The following is a 26,417-nucleotide window of genomic DNA, read 5'->3' on the forward strand; positions in this document are numbered from 1 at the left end:
AAATCTTCCTGGTAGGGCCCTATGAATCTCTTCTAAAAAACAGAAATAGTAAACCGCCTACGTAAATTTAATCCTGTCCCCTCTTTAAAATTCTAATTTTACTAGGCCAGCCATTTAATGTTAATCTAATGTTCTGTGTTACTCCTTTTTTTATCTAATATTTTGCAGACTGCCGGAAAAGAATAATTGCTATTGACAGAACAAAGTCATTTGATAGGGTATGGCATAAAGGTTTACTCCACAAGATCTCTAGCTATGGTATAACTGGAAATGCCCTCTCAATTATTAAATCATTTCTCTCTGAATGTTTCATAAGAGTAGTAATAAATGGGAAAAAATCAGAAGCTGCCGGACTCTCTCAGGGGTCCATCCTCGGCCCAACTCTTTTCCTGATCTACATTAATGATCTTCCAAATCACATCCTTACATCATTCGTAGACATTTATGCTGATGACACTACCATCTATGGTACCACATCTAAGCCTGTAAACGACTAAGTTCTCTCCAAGTGCCTCTCCTCTGATCTTGAGCACGTGGTACAATGGGGAAAAAAGAGGCTGGTTACTTTTAATGCATCTAAAACAAAGCTTCTTTGTTTACATCATCAACGTAATTATCCCCATCCGGCATCAAATGAAATGAATGGATCTCGTCTTGGGGAGGTCTCACGTTTTGACAATGTTCTAGGCTTGATCTTTACCCCGGATCCTAAATTGAAAGCTTACATCAAATCTGTTGCCAAGACCACTGGAAAAATTGTTGTATCCTTCTATCGATCCAGTACATATCTCATTGCTGATGCAATTCTCTATCTATATAAGTCAGGTACATCCAAGGATGGAGTACTGTTGCAACATCTGGGCAAAAGCTGCTAGAAAGCACTTGTCCTGATTTGATAGAGTTCAAAATAAACTTCATAGTAACTTCGTATGAGGTGTACTTATCTCTTCCCTGCAACATCTATCTCACAGAAGAGATGTTGCGAGTTTGTCTCGCTTTATCGTTATTTTCATGGAAAGTGTTTGACTGAGCTTCAATCCATGGCCCCCCTCACCAAACTTTCACAAGAAACATTCGTCCAGCTGAAATCAATAATTCCACCCACACTTTATCTGTGTTTAAACCTAAACATAGATTCCATGAACAAAGCTTCTTTCTTACAACTGCAGCCTGTGACATTGTCTTCTGTTTTCCTGCTTTCCAGCTGACTACAATATATTTGTCTTCAAGTTCAACGTAAACAAGTTCTTGATGAGTCCTTCAACTTAAGTTAACACATTTCCCGAATTTCCATTACTATCGATTACTATATTGTCCAATTGACTATTGTATACTCTTGGCCCTGATCCTTGAGTGATATCTGGACCTTGATAATTGGTTATACCTATGTGAAAAAAAAAACTATTTCTATGTTCTTATTCCTTTTGCGATTCCACGTCAATCATATCTTCTCCAATTTAATGGCTTAGTCTTCGAATCATAATAACTGATCAAGCGACCATCAGTCGCTTACATCAATTATTATTATTATTATTATTATTATTATTATTATTATTATTGCTATTATTATTATGATTATTAATAATATTATTATTATGATTATTAATAATATTATTATTATTAATAATAATAATTATAAAAACTAGAATATTAATAATAATAATAATTATAATAATAATAATAATAATAATAATATTTTGACCATTGGATCGGCTTTCCACATTTAACACAGATACTACGCTATGATCGCAGCATAAAAGGGTCATAACATTACACACACACACACACACACACACATATATATATATATATATATATATATATATATGTATACATATTGCTAAATTGCAACGATGGTATTATAATTAATGAATACACAAAGATATACTAATATGTTTATATGTATATATATATATATATGAATTTATATATGTGTATATATATATGTATTATTGATTCGAGAATAAACAGTTACATTTCGTCTCTTGCAACAGAATCCGTTTCAGTCAATGAGACTTCATCATGCGACCCTGAATCTTTCGATACTATAGGAAAAAAGAAATTAAAAAAACATGTAACTGAAGAAATAATAAAAAAAAAATATGTAACCGAAGAAATAATAAAAAAAAATATGTTGCTCTTGTTATCAAGCGCTATATATATATATGTATATATTAGTTTATTTTAGCAGTTTTTTTTCTTATGCATTTTTTCGGAACAACAACAATACTTCATGTTTATTCCGCTTGATTTTTTTCACAGATATTTGAAAAAGTGATAATCGGTTGACGAATAAGGGTGTGTCTAATAGCCCAATTCGTTTAAATTCTGCAAGGGCTCTGAGCAATATACGAGCTTTTTCATGGTTGATAGTTTGTTTCTTCAAATTGACAATTATCGAGCCCGTACATTGGAGCTCCTGTTGCATTTCGATTATTTTTCGACAGTGTATCCGCCCTAATTCAAGAAGCTGTTATAAATGAGACCATCTGCAGACCACCAAAGAGTCACCCTAACCTTTTTTTTTTTTTTTTTAGTTTAATTTTAGATTTGGGAAGTGTTGTAGAACTTCTCCGGCATCCAATCACTGTGCCGAACGTCACCCTTTTTCGTAGAGGATCAACATTTCATAATATGCCAGAATCTGCTAGAGAAATGGGGTGCTTTTGTTGCAAAGAAGGAGAAGACGCCTTCTTTATCAATCACAGTCGGTCGGCCACGACCGTCTGAATCTTTGAGGCTCTCCTCCCCATTACGAGATTTCTTGAATCACCGCCGTGCCGCACGTACGTTAATTGTTCCGTGGGGCAAACGCACCATAAATATCACGAGCTTTCTCCCAATTTTAAACTGAAACAAGAACATCGTGCGTATTTGAATTTTGACCATGATGTCGAAAAACCTACAAAAAAGGAATGACGTGATTAAGTCCGGTATCAATATACAGATTTCCATAGAGCAGAAACCCCGTTTTAAAATTATATATAACTTGCTATATATATATATATATATATATATATATATATCTCAAATATATATATATATATCTAAATTCAGAAATTATATATATATATATATATTCCACGCATGTGAGAATACGATTTTGCTTTGACACAAACCTAATATATATATATATATATATATATATATATATATATATATATATATATATATATATATGTGTGTGTGTGTGTGTGTGTGTGTGTGTGTGATTGTGTGTGTGTGTGTGTGTGTGTATATGGTGGGGCCACCTCTCATTCATTCTTTGAAAGAATGAACTGCTCGAACATTAAAGACAAGCTTAAAGCAGTTTCGCACAAAGTTTATAAAGATTCAGTTAATTAATGCATAAAATGATACACATATTACCTTAAAGACAAAATTACACCCGCATCCAACTCACTGAAAATTGTTTTTTTTTATCATTCAAATCGTACATATTAAAAAAAAATAATTCGATATTTTTATTTAGAATATATTTTCTCCCGTGCAATGTTTTTTTTTTTTTCAAATTGAATACGAATGGTCCAATTTACACACTAAATAAAATTACATTTTGTATTACGTAAATGATAAATGTTTTTTATTGTTTCATTGGACATCAGAGGATTTGCTTCCGATAATGTCATATATGAAGCGGGGGATTGAAATAAACAGTGTTCAATAGAATTTTATTTTCGTAACATTATATCTCACTTATAAACTCGTTTGTATGCCGTATCACCCGTTGTATCTCTTCTATTCAAAATGATGTTGGTACTCTTTTATATATATATATATATATATATATATATATATATATATATATATATATATATATATATATGAGAAAATATCTCTCTGTGTGCATGTGTACATTTTCCGACCAACATCTCTATATATTGTAAGTCTAAATACCCGATATTTGACATAAACCTATGCCAATTTGTGAAACTCTTGTTAATCGGTCAGCAAGTTGGCTGTAAAAGGGTGAATGACCGCAGCGATCTCTAAAAAATTAATCAGCCAATTTCTTTTCTAAACAATTGAAATGTTACATAATGAGTATTCAGACATAGGGCACACTTTTAATCGGTTTCGGTCTAAAATTTGTGCGGTCAAATTGTTAAAGTTAAAAAGATTTTATCTTTGTGGTTTCTAGCGAACTACTCGACCAGTTTTGGGTCCAATCAGTTAAAATAAATACATAATCTGCATTCAGACATGCGGCAGCATATTAATAACTTTTGGGGCGAAAATTTGGCTGCCAAAAAGGCCAAAGTTGGAAGAGTTTATTTTACCGAATTCTACCAAATTTCTCCGCTAATTTTGGGTCTAAACTCTTGAAATCTGAGACATGGGTACATTTTTTTTTTACATTTTGATTTGAGAACAAAGTTATAAATGTGTAAGGATAGAAATTGAGGTCCAAGTAATATATAAATAACCTTTCCGGTCTGTACAAAATTACTCAGAAGATTTTTGGTCTAAAACTTAAAATCTTGCAGATACTGTATTCACACGTAGGGCAAGTAATGAGCAGTACATAGGGCCCGAACAAAGTCGGGTTGATCTGTTAGTACATATATATATATATATATATAAATATATATGCGTGTGTGTATAAAGCTGAACGTCCGTGTGTGTGTGTGTGTGTCTGTGTGTGTGTCTGTGTGTGTGTGTGCCTGATCACGAATAGGCTCCTATATGTTTAACTATTTAAAAAAACTGATATTATGATAGACGATGTATCGAGGATCGGGAATTGATATGTTTAATCTGGCAGAACGGTGGTTTATAAAAACTGTGGGGTCTGCGTTCGCGACTGCCCCACAAAGTATGGAAATAAAAAATGAAAAACAAAACGTTTACAAGGGGTTTGATAAAGATATACATAAGCATACTTTGATAAGTATGTTTCAACTTAAATAGGGATGGCATAATAAAATTGTCGGATCTGCGTTCGCGCCTGGCCTCCATAGAATGGAAATATGCCCCCAAGTTTTACAAGGTTTTTTAATATAGATCCAGAGAATGTTGTGATAAGTTTTTTTTAGTGTGAACAGGCATGGTATAATACATTATGGGTTTATCTATTTTATTTTTACTTTGGTTGTGATACCCCCAAATTGGAAGCTATCTCTTTACACCCCTTCCTTTGCATAACCAATTATACTTTCATAAATCAGAGTCCATGTTCTGTAGGCTGTTTTTGAACCCATGCAACGACGGGCACTTTAGCTACTCTCTCTCTCTCTCTCTCTCTCTCTCTCTCTCTGTTTTTTCTAATTTTGTTTTTATCAAATATCAAAGTTCTATTTGGAAGTGGTATATATATATATATATATATATATATATATATATATATATAATGCATTGCTTTGACTAACCTATATCTAGTCACATATACTTGCATAGAATCTGTAGAGTATCTAGTCACATATACTATGCATAGAACTTGTATTTCTTATATATATATATATATATATATATATATATATATATATATATATATATATATGTGTGTGTGTGTGTGTGTGGGTGTGTGTTTGTGTGTGTATATAGGTGTGTGTGTGGTAAGGTTGCGAGTAAAGAGAAAGATTAGCAGGTTAATGTGGAGTCTTTTACGGAAAGAGGGGATAAAATATATACTGATATGATTAATTTTCTTGTATTTATGCTTTGTACTACCGTGAACTGTAAATGCAGTTCAATATAATATCAGGAACCTATGTAGTTTATATTTGTGCAAACATTTAGAAACGCTTTCAAAACATTATCAGACAAAATGCAGTTTGCTTTCTTTGCTTCACCTTTATTTGTTTGATAATATTTAAAGCTATCACTTCCATTTATACGTTTACATTTTGTAAAGAAAAATGCATGAGGATTCAAAAGAGGGTATTATTATTTTTTTTGTTTGTATACATTTACACATGATAACATTCCCCAAAATCTTTCTTTATCGGAAAATAGTTTCCTTCTTTTTTTCAAAACGTACGTACATAATCGGGTAAAGATTTCATTTGCTCAATCGAATCTGACGTGCGTAGTCATGTGTCCTACGAGGAGAACCCCCTTTTTATTTCCCTTTTTCTTATATGCAGATTAAAAAAAGAGATTTCAGAGGTATAATTCTGTGTACTGATAAAATATAAATGAAATATAAAGCAAATCTCATACAAATAAATAAAAATTGATTTTCTCTGCTTATTCTATTCAATTACGGGCTTGATTTGGGAGTATTTTTTAAACACATATAGAAAAAAAATCATGGTTTTCCCCACATCAAAACATTTAATGGCTTCAAAGGGGGAAAAATCACCAAATCTTACTTTGGGTTTTTTTACGTTTAACAATTTTTATCTTTTTTGTTCCTTTCGTTTTTATATATTTGTTTATTTTACCTTTATATTTCTAATATATTTTTCTATTCATTTGTGCCCACTTTTTTATATTAAAAGTGTCAAATACCATAACGTATAGCAGGGCAAATACTTTAATTCATAATCCGTGTTCAATTTCAACTAAACCATTTTATTTTTATTAACAAATCAAGTATTTATCCATTTTAGTTGTTTATTTCTACAGTGTACTATTGTTATCTATTAACATCTATTAAATATGTATTCATTATGATTATATTGAAATCTTTTCTCATGTCACAAACGGCCCTGTTAGCGCAGGTTATTGCCATTCTTTCTATATCTGTCAACTGCCACACTCGAGAATCTTGTTTTAAAAATTGGGAAGTGTGTTTAACATTTAATCATATCGCTTTTTGTATTCGCCATTGTTCTGTCAGCCATATTACGGTAGAATCTTATGACATTTTCAATGATATTTTTAGTATCACCCGCACTAAAAGTAGAATGGTCTACTTTCATAAAAGTGGCACATAAAACATAAAGTTACATCATACCGTATTTTTCTTTACGCCAGTGCCTAATAATTTAAATAATAAAATGTATTAATTCCCATCTGTTGCATATGAAGTATCGTCAACAGATATGAGAACAAAAAACACTTGCGGAACATAGACTGACATGTTTACTACCTGTCAGTTAAACATACATTTACATATACTTGGGCTAATAACCCAACATTTATATATTAATACAATAGTGTGTCTGCTATTTTCTGTGTCAGGCGCACATCTTCCTTCTTTCGGCATAACGATTGTTAAAGGACTATGACATTCCATTTCTTGGAATAAGTAATTTTACCAAGAACCTTTCATAAATTTGGTTTCGGTTTCGATTAAATGTTTTCAAAAATTCTTCGTAAGTTTAGGTTTCGGTTTCGAAAATATTTGAAAGACACCCAAGGTATGTATATATATATATATATATATATATATATATATATATATATATATATATATATATATATTTATGTATATATATATATATCGTTTGTATTCTTAAGTTTAGCTTTTTGTTTTAATTCAAGTTGATGCTGTCCTGTCATATGGATATATATATATATATATATATATATATATATATATATATATATACATATATATATATATGTATATATATATGTATATATATATGTATATATATATATACATATATATATATATATAGGTGTGTGTGTGTGTGTGTATAATCCAAAAATGTAAATATATAAGAATCGATAGAAAGTTGACTATTATTATGCATATGAAATCCGCATGACGGTTAGGCTACATCGGGTGGCCTTGCTAGTTTACATAAATACTTTTACATCTTTTACACAAACTCTATAACAATATCAGAGCGGTTTCATTTACGCTGAACATGCACAGGATGCCGACATCAATATATTGCATATGAAAGAGTTTGCTGTGGATTTTCCACAAGTCCTGCTAGTATTACAAGATTTTTAATTTTCCATCAAAAGATAAAAGGAAATCAGGTCTACATACTAATTTCTTGGATATTCTCCCCTTAAATATTTTAAATAACTTTTACTTCTTTTTTTATTTTTATTTATTTTTCTATATATTTAATACGTGCAAAATATAGCAGTTCGATGGTAAGTAACGTTATACCAAGGACTACATTTCTGAATTCTTTTAATTTTTCAATAATTTTGCCAAAGATAAAATGTGTACTAATGCAAACGTTTATGCATTCTATATCCTGTATAAAAACAAGAACTCTGAACTTATCCAAATAGTGAACATACTATTTTGAACAAACAAATTATCAACAATTAATAAAAAACTGTATTACAGTTGTGACCATGTTATATGTCTAATACTGATAAAATTTCGATTAAATTAAACCCTGCACATACTCATTCTTTGTATGCTGGGTGAACTACATGCTTACCTGCACAATGTCTTGCTGTGTTAATATTTCCTCTCTGCACAGGTTGCGTATCCCTGTGCATCACATAATGCCTAGAGGTTTTGTGAATTGCGTTTTCTCAAATAAGACTGTTACGCTTCTTTAGTTATGAAATATTTTGTTAAATGAAAATTGTTCTCACATTGATATGGATTCAAAATATAAAAATACAAAAAATAAAATTAAAAAAAATATAAAGTTTTACCCATGTCCAAGTCCTACATTACAATTTTCCAGTCTTTAGACCAAAACTTAGCGGAGGAACTGGGTAGAATCTGCAACGGTCAATTTTTTCAACCTTGACATTGTCGTAGTCAAATTTTCACCGCAAAACTGATAAAAATGCTTGCCACGTGTCAGAATACCCGTTATGTATAAATTGCAAATATGTAGACCCAAAATTGGCTGAGTAGTTCGCTAGACACCGAAAAGATCAAATATTTTTACTCTGGGCTCTTGGCAACTCAAATTCTCGACCTAAACCCATTAAAATATTGCCCTATCTCTGAATGCCCTTTATGTAAAATTTCAAATGTTTACACCAGAAATTGGCTGAGTAATTTGGTATTGATCACAGAGGGCAAATATGTTATTAAAGTTTGACTCCAATTTTGACTCTTTAACATTTATTTTTTAAGGGCTCTAATCAAATTAAGAAGTTTTAGCCATCTCCAAGAAAATTACATTTATAATTTCAAGTGTTTGGACCCAAAATTGTCAGGGGAGTTTGATCGATGTTTCAAAGGACAGATCGTTGCAAGTTTGACAGCAAAATTTCTGACTGAAAACCAATTATAAGGATGTTCCCAAATCTCGATACTATTTATGTCAAATTTCGTCTCTAGATTGGAAATAGACAGAGTTCTTTTTGTAGGGAAATGTACACAGACATACACCCAGACAGACATTTTCACTTTTATAGATATATAGATTTAGAGAGTTTAACATCTCTGTTTATTAATTGTCAATGATAACCCAGCAAAATACCTGAGGAAACTTCCTAATTCTTATATAATTTGGCCTTTATTTATAAGCAAGACAAAATTAAATATTGGACATATTTATTATATTATAAAAATCAAATCGTCTTGCTTGGTGCGTTGAAACCTGTATCCGGTTCTCAGCTTCCGGTTTGAAAACTTCTGCACAAGCGTAATAAATTAATAACAAATACACAATATATATATATATATATATATATATATATATATATATATATATATATATATATATATACTCGCAATCGGTGTCCGGCATTGGCCAGGTGTTTTGAGGTGTATGCTGAGAAAAAAAGGTCAATTTTTTAAAACTTTGACCCCTATTATGACCTCTTAACATTTATTGTTTAGGGATCAAGTAAAGTTAATAAGTTAGATCCATGTCCAAGGAATCTATATCTAAAATATCACGTGTTTAGACCCAAAATTGTAGGAGGAGTTTGGTAGAGTTCTCAAAGGTCAAATCGTTGAATATTGACCACTTAATCGCCAAATTTCTGTCGAAAACCTATCACATCGATTTTCCCTGTATATTAAATTTCCAATCTCTAGGCTTAAAATTGACAGAGTTTAGCGTAGGGAAATGCACACAGACGCACAGACACACACATACACTATCACTTATATATATATATATATATATATATATATATATATATATATATATAAACATAAACATCATAAACATAAGGATAATAGTACGCCATATATATAACAAAAGACCATTATTTACTGAAGTAAAAGGGAAATCCGGGGGAACTTTACCCAAAAATAAATCTATATTTTTTGTGTGTATTGATAGTCTTATCAACACCCCTTTTTTATATTTATTTAAAAAGAACATACAACTTTGTTATTTATGAGTCGTGGAATTGCATTCATCTACAAAAGATATAGCTAATGTGCATATTTTTTATCGTTTTAAATTAATTCCCATTAGTTTTTTTTCGGTTCTCTTATACGATGATCATCTTTATTTTACCATTACGTGTAATTATTTTCATACAGATATTCTATATGATTTATATTTGCGTAATATTTGCGTAGAAATGAAGAAAATCAAATTTACTTTGTATTTATCGTGTGTTAGTCAGCGGGCTTGGTTGCCATAACAACGTGACGTAGCCAAGGACGGTAGTGGACGTGAGTGTGTGTGCGTGTGTGCGCGTGTGCTGGAAATTATAGTAGTAATAATAACGTTTGTTTTCGTGTTGTGTGTACGTGTGTGCGGCTAACGGCAGAGTGTGTGTGTGGGCGTGTGTGCTGGGAATGCATGACAACGTTTGTTTTTGTGCTGTGTTTATATTAAGCATATTGTGTCGTATCCTATCAACTTTTTCGAATCTATGTGTACAGTAATACAACCCCGTTTTTCGATCTGAATAAATATGTTACATTGAATAAAAACACAAAAAATATATCTAGTTTGGTAGAAAAGTAACTTATCTTGCCTTTGATAACATTTATTTGTTATATATTTGTTTTTTTGACAACTTTTTTGAATCTATGTGTACAGTAATACAAACCCGAAATGAAAAACCACGAGTGAACGCGTGTTTTTTTTTTAGTTTAGTTTCATATATATATATATATATATATATATATATATATATATATATATATATATATATATATATATATATATATATATATAAATTAGTATTTTTAAATTTTATCTTTCTAGCTTTAAAAAAAAAGTTTTAAAATTTTATCAGCCGGCATAATTTATTTTTAAATATTGAAAATTTAAGGAAAAATAATTTTTGCTAGATTTTCACAACATTGTTTTCGTGTTGTGTGTACGTGTGTGAGGCTAGCACCAGAATTGCGGACGTGATGCCGGAGTTTGGATTGTTAGATTGTGTAAGTTTCGTATTTTTGTAATTTGTAAATAATAAGTTAGGAAAAAATTAAACCCTTCCAAGATGGACAATAAATAAACCATAATATTTTATGGTAAAGTTAAGAGCGTAGGAACCATAGTTTTTTAGGATATGTGATTATTGGATTAACCAATCAGAAATCGTCTGTGGCACACAACTCTCTGTTTATATATATATATATATATATATATATATATATATATATATATATATATATATATATATATATATATATATTAAACGCCAATGTTTTGGCGTTTAACATATGCAAAAGTAAATAAAACTATCTTTTCGCTTTTTTAGATTGACATTTACGCATTTTATGTGTATATTTAATTGTAAGTTGGAATCCCTTTAAAACAAAAACTAAAGAAATATGTTTACAATTATATATATTTGAAGTATTGCATATATTATGGAATCGACAGTTTAAAAGCGTTTAAATTTATAAGATAATCTTGCCCAGTCCTTGAAACCACATGAATAAAAAAAGAAACTAATATACTACAAAACGATAATAACATATAATATTTTATAAAAGGAACATAATAAAAAATTGAAGAATATGTAATTGTTACCAAAGGCAATAAAAAGTAGCATGGTATTTTTTGCAGAATCGTTAAGAAAAACATTAAGACATTATAACCAATTCACCAGTAACCAAACGCAATAGCAGTTACTATTTATTATTTGCTTAATTTTTTTATGATAAAAAACAATTTTTAAGTCTGTATATTGCATTGGATTCCGGAATCGACAGTTTAAAGAGGTTAGCATTACTTGCAACTATTTATTTTGTAATGATTTCGGTAGAGACGGGGGAATAAACAAAAGAAAAATATATGATCCAAAAAGTGTAAACGTAAAAGGCAAAAGGTTTAGAAAAGAAGAAAATGAGGAAATAATAATAATGAAAGAAAATAAATGAACAGATATCAATACAAATAGAGAACTTCATCTCTCTTCTCCAAATCAAACGCATAGCTAGATACAATTCCCCTCCCTTACACACAACATCGCTAGCCGCAAAAAAACTCCACCACTCCTTTTAATGCCTTGCCATCTTTTTCGCTTACCCCTTTCTTCCTCTGTTAAGTATATTGCAGCCACATCCGATCTAAAAAAAACAAAAAAAACGAAAAAGAGGAGTAGAAAAATATCCAAGCGAGAAAAAAAGAAAAAAGTACCCCCCCCCCGTCTTTTCGAATTTAAATGTCGACCCGTCGAGATGCAAAATTAGCAGCCTGTATGACACGTTGTTTAAGATAGAGGTTTCAGCATTCGTCATCCCGCATAAACAAATGAAATGGGCGGACAGAACATGTTTAAAACTAAACGAGTAAATTAAATTCCAAATCACGTAAAAAACCACAAAAAGTCTTCGGATTAAAATATTATCCACAAGGAACGAGATGAAAACTATGTACGGCGCGCAAAATTCTTACGTTGACGATAAGGGCACCTATGGCGACATATTCGCATTTAAGAACTTTTATAAAAGGCAATACTTGCCATTTCATTTTGATTATCTGCAGAAAAAAAACACCTTTATAATACCCCATTTCCTAAGCCATGACCGAACCTTAATCCATTACCTTTTTCGAACTGTCATTCCATGACGCCATTCATGTTATGCATTTTTTTTATTTCATTTTTTAAATATGTTTGTTCATTTTCCCGGTACGTTCGTTCGACCTCACTCGGGCCCATCTAGACGTTATACTCTATTTCAAAATACAGTAGCGTCCAAAACTAAGGGACGAAAATTAACACCTAATATTTGTTATAAATAACCACTGTGAACTGCCGAAGTTTTGACAACTGGTTATACGTATCATCCATAATAATTTGAATCATTTGCAACGGATAGAAAAATAATTATAACAATTATTTATTGATTTTCAAAATAGAAACGTCCAAAGGTAAAGGACAAAATTAAGTAGAACAATGTAAACAGTCAAAACCAATAAAAATACATGTACAATCAATATTTACTAAATGAACCCTTTGCCCCTAATGAGACCTGCACATCTTCGAATACTAGAACTAGTCAGTTCTTGATAATTCTCACAACTAATTTAGATCATCCTTCTTAAAGCTTCACCCACAAACATCCTAATTCCTAAATCGTCCAAAGATGTTCTATTGGAATTAAGTAAGGACTTTGCGGTGGCCAATCCATAATATCGAAATCTCATTACCACCTTTGCATTGTGACATGGGGCATTATCTTGCAAAAAAGTAGCCCTATGATTGGCACAACATGATCTTGAACAATGTTTTTTTATAGATCTGCGCGTTTACACGAGTTTGTAACCGGTCAAGGGGCGGTGCTCATTGGCAAGTAACCATTCCAAATACCGTGACGCTTCCGTTGACAGTTTTTTTAATACACTTTGCACTTAATCGTTCACCAATACGTCTCTTTATATTGGTTTTCCATCATTTCCAAATAAATCAAACTTACTTTCATTACTGAAAAATACTTTTGCCCAAATTTCATACGCCCAAAATACATACCTGTTTGCAAACTCTAATCTCATCTCATTCTTCGAACTAACATATTGTTTCATCCTTGGGGTTCGATTAAACAGCCCTATTTCTTGCAGTGTCTAGATACTTTCTGTCTTGACACATTAACATATGAGGTACTATTCATAACCATTTTAATTTCTGTGCAAGACACAAAACGACCCTTTAATGCCATACACTCCATTATTCGGTCTTCTCTTGCCGAAGGTTTGCGGGGTCTGGCAGTTTTAAAAGCACTATCTTACCAGTATCATTGTAGAATTTAACAACCCTGTCTACAATATTCTTGCAACGTTTTACGTTCTCTGAAATTTCTCTATATTAGTGCTTTTTCTTATGAAGCTTCAAAATAGCTTGCCACACAGAGTTAGTTTTTTGCGTTTCGCCATGGTGCTGGCTGATGCAACGTTTACAAATGACTAAGTAAGACTTATTCTTTAGAAGAAATTGAAAAATTGAATGAAACATACAGGTGGCGTGCAATAAGTAATGTCCCTGACCCACTTCTTATAGCAGTAGAGCAAATAAACTTCCCACAGTTATTATTCATTTTCTACATAGGAACCACCAAGAGTTATGCATTTATCCCATCGTGTGATACAGCTCCGGAGACCGTTTTTGTAGAACACCCCAGGATGATCCTCCAACCACGAGATGACTTCAGAAATGAAGGCTACATCATCTGGGAAAACCTTTCCTTTCAAAAACAACTTCATGGCTTGGAAGATGTGTAAGTCAGAGAGTGCATAGCAAAGAGAGTAGGGAGGATGGGGGAGGATTTCATAACCACACGCCCGTGCTTCTGATGTGGCGACATGCGAGTTATGGACCAGAGCCTTGCCCTGCAGGAGGGGAATACATTTGCTGATCTTGCCCCGCCTCTTGACTTTGATAGCTTCCCTTAATTTCCTAAAAGTGAAACGTGATAGGTTCCTGTAATTGTGGTAGCATTTGCCAGGAAATCTGCCATCACTACTCCGTCCTGGTTCCAGAACACTGTGAGCAAGACTTTGCCAGCGGAGTTCTGCATTAATTGGAGTTGGTGAGTCCAAGTGCTTCGACTGTATTGACTGGACGTTGCTCTCTGGATCATACTAATAGGCCCAGGTTTTATCCTGTGTAATCAGTCTTTTGAAAAACTTTGACTCATCTCCTTGACACATCTCCAAATTAATCCTCGAGCACTCGACGCGTTCTCGTTTCTGGAATGGTGTGAACAACCTGGAAATCTGTGTGGCAGATACCTTATGCATATTCAAATGGTCATGAATGATAGTTTCCACATACACTATACTAATCTTGACATCTTGGGCTATTTGGCGAATAGTAATGCGTCGATCTTCCAAAATGGCAGCCTCAACTTGACGGTCCGAGTCCTCATCAATGGCAGAAGGGGGGCGACCTGTTCCAGGAGATGTTTTCGCAGATTTCCGCCCAGGTTTGAATTCAGGATGCCCGCGTTTTACAAGGCCATATAATGTGGCATTATCACCATGAGTTTCTTTCATTTCATCAAAAGTCTCCTGTGGTGTGCATCCTTTCAAATAGAAAAACCGGATCACTGCTCGACATTCAACAGGCTCCATTTCACACCTGACTCAGTTCAAACACCTGTAAAAAAGAAACCACAATTAGTTCAGAGCTGTAATTTGCCACATAACCCGTAGGTATAGAAATCATTGCACATGCAAAATTTCAGCTAGATCATACAACTGAAGTGGGTTAGGGGAATTACTTATTGCACGCCCCTCGTACTGTTTCATTGTTTTTTTCTCAATTTTGTACCTTACTTTTAGACGTAAATAATTGTTATAATTCTTTTTCTATCCTTTGCAAATGATTCAAATTTTAGTATGTTATTATGGATGATAACGTCTACCAGTTTAAGCTTTTTACACTTGGTATTTCTAACAATTATTAGTTTTTTAAATCTTTTTCCCTTAGTTTCGCTGCTTCTGTATGTGCTAAATAAAACAGCTACGTGTTGTGTCATTCTTGCTTTGCGTTCGAATTGTTCAAGATCAAATGAGGTTAAATCACGAATCTAAGATAACGTGTCATTCAAGCTGCACCCGACGTATTTTATCTTTGTGTATATTTCTTTATTCTGTGTGACGAGCATTGCAGAGTCAGAGCGCTGTTTCCATTTCGAAGATTCTAACCAGCGGTGTCCAATCCGCATTAGCTTCATCCAGCCCGTAACAGTTTATATATTAGAGATTATGCAAACATCGATTTTAAAAACGGGCAAAAGTCTTAGCCGGAGATCAGTAATAAGAGGTTAGTGCGCTACTGTCTTTCGTTAAATGTTGCACTTTTTTTGCTTACAAAACCAGTCAACGGAAGTGACTGCGTCAAATTGATCAACGTTGTCAATAATGTTGCTGTTTTAAAAAGAAATATCAGAAATAGAAGTTTTGGTAATTTTTTAAAATTTTATTCGCCCTTTACAATGACGACTGTTCAGGTATGCTAAAAATGAATACAGCTTTTACATTTTCCGTAAAGAAGTACTTTTCCGTATATCAATCAATTAAATTACCTCTGTAAAATGAAGTTGACATTGTTGTTCGCGTAAGCTGCCATATTTTTCGCATAATTAATATATACTCACTATTTCCTAGCAGGCTATACTTTATACTGACTCAACGGGTCACGGGAAGTCTCGGCTAGTGTAGTCTAGTATATATATATATATATATATATATATATATATATATATAAATTCAATCGGGTTATTATGCGGATGTGCATGTCAGAAATAGTAATCGGCTAGTAGTTAGCAGGTAAATCAAACTTCACATACGTTGAGACGTGTATTTAGCGTGATATCTATATAAGGTATCGATAAAAAGATACTGACAACAAACAACTTTGAAGTGACCTTGATTCGAAGGAACGGGCGTTTGGGAACAATTTATGAGATCCGGTTGTTTTTTTTTGTGGTGAGTTCTGACAAAAACAAAAAATAGTACGGCGGCGTTGTGTTACTACATGTCAAAAGTATTGTCGTGGCGAATATTACACGCAAGGCTTTTTAAAAATTTTGCCGATTAAAGATCATTTAAAATTTAATCTAGTATATATTTTTGTCACATATTTTCTTTCGAATTCATCAAATTCTACCATTTCCTTTCGGAGGAGGAATAGAAAAAATATATCGCTACGCTTCCTCGGTTTTTCTTGTACTTTTATACATATCGGTGATTATATATTAGAAGAATAAAATACTATAATAGTTCATTTTTTTAAATATTGAGCACAGATAATTATTTCGACCTATGACGGATTTTAAAAACATATTTTAAATAGCAAATCATACGGTAGCATGATCAATATTTGGGTGAGGGATTTAGCTGCTCATAACATTCAGAGAAAACGAATGTATTATTTACTTACGATAAAAATAGTGTATGTGTCTTGAGAAGTTAATGATCATTTTGTTCAGTTACTCAAAAACTTAAAGTAAAAGTGACGACTAGTGTGTGTGTTTGTTTGTATGGTGTGTACTTTATCCTGTAGGTTCTCTATTAGATTCCCCTGTTTGCATTCTTTTTCTAATCTTTGAGAAAATCCTGATTCAATGATGAATGCAAAAAAAAAAAAAAATTCTCATCATTGATCAAAAGAGAGAAAATATTACAGATTGGCAAAAAGATATCTGACTCGTCACATGCATTTGATGATACGGTGTTTATCTTTAAATCGTACAAAATAAGTCTCGATTTTTTCCCACAAAATCAATTATCTTTTCTCTTGTAATACTAGTACGTGCGTTCACAGGTACTTAAGTGGCACCAATTTTTTTATCAATAGGTGTATTATTTTCCCTGTGGAATTTCAAATGATATCGTATCGTTTGTTCTCATTGCCTCTCACATGTTTCGCTTTTTTTTTGCATTAATTAATTATATATGAATAAGTCCGATATACATCTCATAAAATTCTCATTTGTTTGTATTATTTGGATTATTCCGAGTACGATTCTGTTATAATTTGATATTTTCATAATGTTCAGCCGACGTACAATTCTCTTTATTTTTTACAACTTTCATATTGATCTTGTCCATTTTAATGAAATACTATATTTAAAACATAGATTTTTATCATTTCGTCAACCAGTAATTCTTCAATGACATGTTTTCCTGTTATCAACTCTAGTTATAATTTAATATGAAAGATCTAGGACAATTATTTCTATGCGACACTTTCGTTTTCTGTACCAAATTTTTGGAGTTGGTCTTGCCATAAAACTTGTTAATTAGTTGTTGAAATAATTAAAATAGTGCAATGTATGCAGATGCACCTAAAAATAATTCGACAATTTTAAATGTATAAAAATCACTAAATTACTCTATGGTATACCTCATCTCATCTGGATGTTATCAAATTTACGAGGCATATATAAACACTGACAACACAAGCACACAAAAAAGTTGTCATAGTGCCAAAGAGGTTTCAAATATCTTTTTATCTAATTGGAGAGCACTGATTTCAGAAATGCAAGCATTTTTTCAAGCATGTCTGATTTGTCTGCAATTCTTATATGAAACTCTCTAGAAAGCCGATAGCTACAAAAAAGACAGGCAAATCGATGACACAATATTTTATGTAACTTAAGGACACATATTCATGATATCACACAAAAATTTCAAATCAAAGATTGAAATTGTAAAAAAATACTTAGCATATACATTGGCGCTTTACTGCTTTTTTCTAGAATCGGGGATCCATCATTACTGTGCGTGATGGCCGCACGATGGAATCCAACACACTTTGATAGCAAACGTTCCATTCGTTGATGCCATGATGGGCTTGCTCTCCTTGCTTGTAGCTTACATCACATAGATTTTCTGGAAAACGGGATAGATAGTTGTGTGAAAATATAACTTGATGCTCATATTTGCCCGCAGTTGATATGGATTTATGAGTAATGTTTAAACAATATTTTGTAGTTGGATTTCTTTTCTTTCCCCGTTGCTACATTTGTAAACGCCGTCCAGGCTCTCTATGCTGTATGATTTATGAAATTACAGAAATTTGCATAATTCATGAAATTCCGAATCTCATATTTCATGTACATATATCTGAAACAGTCGGGATCTTTCCCAAGAGTTTTCACAAACTATTTTATAATGCCACGCTTTATATAAAGAAACCGCAATTTTGGAGCGATCCACTAAAGAACATTCTAGACGATTGAAAGAGTCAGGAATAAGTTCACTGCGCACAAGCCAATTTTTATTTTATCGAGTGCTCTGTTCTCGTACTGCGAATATACAAACAGAAAACACAAGAAAATTATGTGTAGCAACTTTATAGTCCGTGCAAAAACCCAACCATTTTCAAATCGACATATATGATCCATTGTGTTGTCAGTATGAGATTCTATTCACAACAAATATTATTTCATCATATTTTTCCTACGGGTTCGTTGAATGGCCTTGATCGACTGATCCATATCAACTACCATTGTTAAGAACAAAACTTTAAACTTCTTTTGGAATGTTTATAAAAGGGCGCTAATCCTGAGAATAATAATGTTTGACACCAAGCTGCCGCAACAAGGAGTCAACAGCGCTGCAATATACTATGTAGTTTTATTTAATGAAATATGGCAATAATTAAATATAACGTTTTCTATAGAAGCGTTTTAAGAGTTCCAGACTGAGGTAGATTTCTTCTTTGAGTCTTGAAGCTAAAAGTTCAGAAGATTCCTGGGAAAGTCTGAGATAGCCAGTCAAATTATTAAGTTCTCCTTGAGAAAATAGTTGTGCTAGTGAAGTAGGGGGGAAACCGACATCGAAATAATGGATTAACTACTGTCATTTGATAAAAAAGAGGCTTGCTCACGGAATTCCAATTCGGGCAAGCCATTGAACACTGGAACAGGAATTTCATTGCAGTGTGGAATTGCCCTAATTGCAGACTGGAGGTTTAGATAAACCAACGAATTCCCATTATTCCTGATCATCCGTGTTGTCTTAACGACAAAGCATTAGTAGTCATCGAAATGTTTTTTAATTCACGCCAGAGAATTGGAATACCAAAGCAGAGTGGCATTCTATTCTTTTCGTGTTCATTTTAGAAGATGCTCAACACATTGCCTGCATACAAGGAGGGGTGTCCATACCTTATCTTGATCAATCAGTATTACTTTGTGAGCAAGATAAGCACACTTCAAAATTAATCGATCCATTTCCTGTTGGATTGTAACGTATATTTCCTGCAAATATAGAAACCCGCATTTAGATTGCTTAACAAATATCGCCCTGATGATGAAGCCATGCTTAATTTTTTTCTCCAGAATTCTACAACAGAATAAAATAATGCAGGTGATTTTTTCCTGACTTACTTATTAAGGAATTTCTAACATTAAGAATACCTTACTTTAACCCAGAACTCAACAAAAACCTGCCAAAGCAGTAGCTCTATTTACGATCCGCCCACTTCTTTCCAACAATATACCTTATTGTATAGCATATATCGAAACACGTTTTATGTACTGTAGTGTCATGCCCCTACACTTTACAAGCACTTATATTATTCTAAACATAACGACACTGAAGAATAGCACACAATGCATATTTATTTAAAGTGAAAAAATAAAAGCCGAAAAAGAGAAAAATGATGGGTATGAGAAATTAAGAACAATAACACCAAACGAAGGTATAAAAATGAAATATACATCGAAAATTGAATAAGCTCATAAAAAAATAGAAGATAACATGTGACGTTGAAAAAATAAATAAACCCATAGTTAAGAAGAACAAATAAGTAAAACATAATGTTAATGCGAGGGATAGGAGCGGATAGCAAAGAAAGAGGCGTGGTGTGTCGCCATTGGTTAAAAAATAAAAAAAAATAAAATAAGACATGAAAAATAACCGCAAGAGGAAATTGGAGAGACTGTGACATTTTGGTGAAGAGTAACTTAAAGGAAAATTATGGGTTCAAAGAAAGATGCAGAAAATCTGATTTTCAGGTAAATAATTATAAAATAACTAATATCTCAACAACTTCACCTGATGAGCATAAATAATATGGTTTTCCACATCAGAACACCGAGCTTAGTCTATATACGTTTCGAAACGTTGGACATAAAAAATGGTGTTGGAAGTGTAATTGTGTGATATATGCAACAATTAAAAATATGTAAATTAATGCATTTAAGAGAAACATCAAATACTGACATTAGATATATGAATATTAGTTTCTACTTGTTACATTTAAATCTCTTAATTTGAGCAAACAGTTCGTTAGAGATCTTTACACATCAATTCGAAAACTATTCCTTTATTTATGCCCATCTTGTATATTCATATTTATTCTATATTACTTGTTTGTAATGTTAAATTAAACGCAATGGAAAATTTGCAATTTTGGATTACTGCGCATTATAAAAGAATATTGATTAAATTCTTATACTATATTAATTAAGTAGATAATTGCATCGATATTATTATACATGAATAATTAATGAATTTCACTTGAGGCATAATATGGCGCACGCTTACAACAGAAAGTATCAAGGTTGCTGAAGGTATATACACAGATTAATATATGTATTTGTCCGGGCGTTATATATATATATATATATATATATATATATATATATATATATATATATATATATAAAGAGAGAGAGTGAGAGAGAGAGAAAGAGAAAGAAAAAACAAGGGAGAGATAGAGCAGTGGTAAATAAATAGAGAGATAAGTATGCAAAAAGAATAAACTTTGTAAAATTTGAGTGGGTTATTTATATTACGTTTTGAAAGTTAGACTGTTTCTTTATCTCTGCCTAATGACAATAAAATTCCCCTTTGGAAGACTATATATATATATATATATATATATATATATATATATATATATATATATATATATATATATGACTACTTCACTTAACCACATAAATTAATATACGAAAGTATAGATTTATACACATCTGGTATAGCCAGCCATGTCTGGATGAAGAGGGGGGGCCATCGCCACCTATGGGATGAAATAAAAATAGTAAACAGAGAGACCCATTGGAAAGTGAGAAAACTTAAGGAATCAGCTCACATGCTCGGACATAACAATCTATTGAGCAAACCAAGCGTAGAGATGAATGCAATTTGGACACCTCTAATAGAGAGAGAAAACCTTGAATAACAACATAGGTTAAACATTAAAATAAAACAATTAAGAATTGTCCTAGCGACATATGGCAGAGTGGTCCTGGACGTTGTATCAAAGTTTACAGCTACCCAAAGGTGCTGAGTTCAACCCTGAACGAAGGCAGTCAAAAGTAACATTCAAAACAGAGAATCAGCAACACTGTCCTAGAGCCTAGCTGGAGTCCGAACACGGTACCCCCGTAATAATAATAAAGGGTTGGGTTCGAGACTCCAAAGAAACGGTTCCACAGTTCGCTGCAAAACACCTGATGAAGGCCGGAGGGCAAACCGGCCGAAACGTTGTAACTATAACAACCAAGACGAGGAAGTCAGCCCGACAATGAACACACATTATCTTAAAAATACAGACAATTACTATAGATTTATGCGTAAACTTTTAGTATTTATTCAACAGTGCCGCATACGTAGGTAGAGTTAGGTAGTAAGTTATATATATTTTATAATCTACTATATATATATATATATATATATATATATATATATATATATATATATATATATATATAGTATATGTGTTTGTATATGTGCGTGTGTTTTTATTTATGTCTGTGTGTTTCGTCTTTAGTACATGGAATCACACTAAGTATGCGTTTAAGCAACTGTACTGCTTTAGTAGGAGAGCATTGGTCATTCTTTTCTTTTGACTGTTTTTTGTTATTACTGCCCCCGATATTGCTGAATTACTTGTTAATATCTTTGGATAAAACATGAATTATACACAGATACAAATATTTGTTGCGTTAATAGAAATCTTACAAGTCACGTTAGTTATTACTATCATATATGTTTCCCTTTTGAGTTCAAATCTGTAGAATATGTGCGAGCTTTTATTAATTTTAAATAACGACACTCTGATTGTTTTATTATGCTATAATATTACAACTATATGTTTGAGTAAATATTTACTCTTTAGATTAATTTTTTGTCGATGTAAATTTGGCCGTATTTTAAGGTAGACGATACAAGAGTATAACAAAATTGAAGTTTGACATTAATTCTCTTGCATATGGGTGAGCAAAGACCTTATAAATATGCCGAATTGTATAGGAAAGCGAGTTGAGTGGTATGCACGGATCAGAACAAGCCGGAATTTAAAAGTCGTGCAATTGTTGGCAATCCACTTTTTTAATTAGAAGTTATTCACTTGCAAGCTTTTTTGCGTGTATAAATGTAAATATGATGGTATCGAAATGAGAATTGCCTTTTTTTACCTTTAGCGCTTGGATCTCATGGATAAATTTTATTAAGAATACGGAAACCAGGCTTTTTGAAAATCGTCGTTGTGTGAATCACAATTTTGAATTAGAATTATGAGAGGAGATATTTGGAATATTGTCATGGCATTGAGAATGTTAAATAGGCATTTGAAATTTTGACTCTTAAATTACAATATATAAAATGGTAGTGTCAAGTAACGGAGAAGTGTATATGTCCATTCAAGGTTTAGTGTTTGGAAAAGTGTGATCCCAGTGACACACTTAGAATATTTGTCGCGCGTTGGAAAAAAAAAGAAGTTAGTCTTTTGAGAGGCGTTGTCGTCAAGTAATATGAAATATTACATTGTCTACCGTGTAGTAAAATTATGTTGTCATACGTGCAGTAAAATCCAACCTGGTCTGGTCTCGTGTATTTAAAGCCGGTTGTGTTTCATGCCCTTTTTGAGAACTAGAAATTTTGTTGATGATTTGAACACAGAGGAAATCATTTTAAAGTATCCTCAACGCGTGCCGTTTAAAATGCATACGTGGGAGAAAATGCGTTATATATAGAGGGACTTTAAAGGGACAGGGATTTCAGGTTTTGCCACTTAAGAGAACACGCCGGCATTTATGAAATAGTGCTAATACTGATATCTATTTTTCTGTCATATTATTTGTATATATAAAAATATGTAACATAGGTGTGTGTTCCATCTCTGCTGTTCCTTTATTGTGTACAATATTGCATTTTTTTTTAAGTTTTTCTTTTATAGATAATTCAGATTGGACATTTAACAATTCCAAACACTAAAAGTTAGACGCAGAGTATTCGCATCAGTCTAATAGTAATACTTACCTAACGAACACGGTTCTCAAAGTGTGGTTTACCGTAGATAGTGTACTATGAAAAATAAACAGTGTGGCAAGAAGTAGAATGGACTGTTAATATAAAGACAGATATGAAACTCATAATAATGCCGTTAAAAATAAAAAAGAGACAAAATAGAAATTAGAGAAACAGAACTGATACAAAAATGACAAAAGAAAAATAGAGTTAAAACAAGCGGATATTATAGAGAAGTGGGAAAAACTAATAACACCCCCCCCCAAAAAAAAGAAGAAAAAAGAAGATACAGAGCAGGATGAAGAGATCGAATTAATACAAACGCGAATCAGCAAAAGAAAACGACCCGGTCTCTTCGAAGGACATTAATGTGCTTTAAATAGTCCGGGTCATTGCGTAGGCACTTGAAATCGCTCGTGAATCTCACAGAAAGATCGTTAAAATCTCAATGAAAGAATCCATCCATTGTGGATATGATCCTCTGCTTGCTTTACAGCGTCCTCTTATCATTCTCTTTGTGTTTTTATTTGTTTATATTCTGCCGTTTCATTTTCTAACCTTGCTTTTTCAGTTTGTAAACGAAGGGAATTTAGTTTCGAATGTTTCTAGATATATTTTTCCGTAATTTACCATATTTTAGTATCTTTTATAAGTTATTTTCATTAGACGTTGGATATTAATTATGTGTCAAAAAGCGACCGAGATTAATATTAAACGAATCACTAATTTATATTATTTATGTTATTTTATTCAAGGTGGTTTATATCATAGAAAAATATCTTTATTAAGTTATATGGCATTTAACTTAAGATATAGCAGGAATCGTTTCTTTAATTTAATACGTTTTATTTTACACCGGGAACAAATTGTTCCGGATTTTAAAAAAGTAACTCTTCACTTGGCCACAAATAAGTATTTTTAGTCATTATTATAGACAGTACCTCAATACAATTATGTATAATAATGTTTTAAACAAACAAACACAAACACACACACACACACACACATATATATATATATATATATAATTTATTTTTAAAATAGAGATATTTTTTATCTTTTAATTAAGTTGTGTTAGTGATGTGTTGAACGCTTATAAAGTAAATATGTTACATTCTCCAAAAATAACACACTGAATCGGAGGAAACGGGACCCATTAAATATAAATTGCCCTTGGACAATTTATATTTCATGGGTCCGGTTTCCTACTATAGATATATAGATTATATTTTAATTTATCTCCCCATGTCTTCAAAAATAGAGGATATCACTGATAAATTAAATAAGATCGAACCCACAATTAATTATACGTATGAAAGATAAAATAATAACTCCATACCTTTTCTGGACATATATATCATGGATAACAATGGTCATCTAAGTTTTAATGTCCATCGGAAAATAACGAAAAAAATGATTGCATACATATTTATTCTCATCACGTTGATATAGTAAAAAGAGGTATTCTAATAGGATTTTTTCTTAGGTCCCTGAGAATATGCAGTGAAGAATGCACCAAGGAAGAATTTGAATATATATATATATATATATATATATATATATATATATATATATATATATATATATATATATATATATTATATATATATTATATATATATGTGTGTGTGTGTGTGTGTGAGTGTTTGTGTGTGAGTGTGAAATATAGGAGAGTATATATCAGTTTTTCAAATATAGGAGATATGGAATATAGGAGTGTATATACCAGTTTTTCCAAAAATTATACCTCTGATTCGGTAATATTCTGGCTTAATTGAAAGCTAACTTATTTTCTCAATAGAAGTTCATCTGTAATGATGCTACTGCACGTACTTACATAAAACAACTGACTAAAAGTCTTCTAGGAGAATTTAAATGGGGAATTTTCCTTTACTCATCCAGCTCCGATTATCAATTATTTCGAGGAATATAAAAGCAGTTGGCTTTAGATTATATATATTGATAGGAGATCTATATTAAAAAAAAAAAACTATATAATTTGGAGAGAATAAGAATACTCAATTTCATATAAAGGAAAGTAAATGCCTACATAGGCGTACGTCTATAATAAACAAGTATTTTTAATCGATTATTGTACGATGTTTTAGAGCATATTTTGGACAAATTTTAAATAATAACGAATAACATATTCCTCATCCCCTTTTTAATGATAATTTTCACTTCACAGGAATTTGACATCGACAGTGAATTAAAGCAAATAGTCATACCTATTTTAATTTTATTCCTCTGTATAAAGTATCAGACCCAAACAAGCGCGTCTGCAACATATGCCAATTCTATTTCTGACATTCAAACCTTTTCTTAAAAAAAAACATCAAAGTGAGATGCTGTCAATAAAATATATTCGCTTGAATGTATCAAGTCTTTAGATAGGAAGATCCTATGTCGTCCACCTCTTTGGAGAATATAATCAAAAATAGAAATCTTACAATAAAAGCTC

The sequence above is a fragment of the Euprymna scolopes genome, chromosome 9, assembly GCF_053919585.1.
Source record: "Euprymna scolopes isolate OS-2025 chromosome 9, ASM5391958v1, whole genome shotgun sequence".
NCBI lineage: Eukaryota > Metazoa > Mollusca > Cephalopoda > Sepiida > Sepiolidae > Euprymna > Euprymna scolopes.